Consider the following 1,103-nt stretch of genomic DNA (forward strand, 5'->3'; position numbering starts at 1 on the left):
ACGGGTAGCGCAGATAGCCCTCGTGTAGCTTTGCGCGAAATTCCAAAACAAACAAACAAACAAATGCATTATTTAACATGTCCTTTAAACGCTTTTGAGTTATAGTTCCAAGATTAATAACGAAAAAGGTTAAGTTGTAATAAAGTAATCGGAACATATTTGATCTTTTTTTTTCCCCCCAATGTTATTTATAAATTTAAAGCAATTATCAGCTATACCGAAAGAGTACACTGTAACGAACATAATGTTACCGACAGCGGAAGTCGCGTGACGCTGGGAGCATGCGCGCTGGAGTTTCTGGAAGGATCATTAATTATCGGGTAGGCCCGAGTTTGTTTGAGGCGCCCTCTTTTATAGTGTATAAGCCTGGCGAGAAAAACCAGCGCAATTGCATAGATAGATCGAAGAGATAGATAATTGAGTCAAGCGAACAGTAGGCACCGTAAGTAAACTGTATGCATCACTGTGATTTATAGCGTGTGTTATAAAGGTTGTTAAGTTTAAAGTGACTGTGGAAATTCTGTGTATTATAAAGTTGTATCGAGAAAGAATAAACTAGTTTTAATTAAGAAAAGAATTGCATCCCCGAAGTTCCTCGGAAAGAATTTATACAGGAAATTAACAAACAAGCAGATACGCAACAATAAGAACAATTAGACATAGTACTATAAATAAAAAGTAAGTATCGTCATCATATTGTTACGTCTCCGTTTGTTAATTAACTTCCCGTAACTTCGTTCCGACGAAACTTTAGCAACACAAGTATTTACTTAATAAAACTGGTTTATTCTTTCCGAATATAACTCTGGATACACTTCATCTCAATATTCGCGCTAAAACAAACAGTATCACGAACGAACGAACGTTAACTTCAACAATACCCTGTGACTGCAGTTCAATTACTCACTATCTACACACACATCACCGCGTCACGTTGTCCCCTCTTATATATACTAGCTTACCCTATCTAGCAAATACTAGAGCATTCCCGAAGGAACAAGATAGTTCTAGAAACTAGAGGGCGCCACACCAGTCACGTAACCTCGATGACGCAACAATATCAATTTCGATGAGGAGCAGTTTTCAAAGAGCTTTTTTTCCTC

Source organism: Limulus polyphemus, unplaced genomic scaffold, assembly GCF_000517525.1.
Source record: "Limulus polyphemus unplaced genomic scaffold, Limulus_polyphemus-2.1.2 Scaffold38, whole genome shotgun sequence".
In the NCBI taxonomy this organism is placed as follows: Eukaryota; Metazoa; Arthropoda; class Merostomata; order Xiphosura; family Limulidae; genus Limulus; species Limulus polyphemus.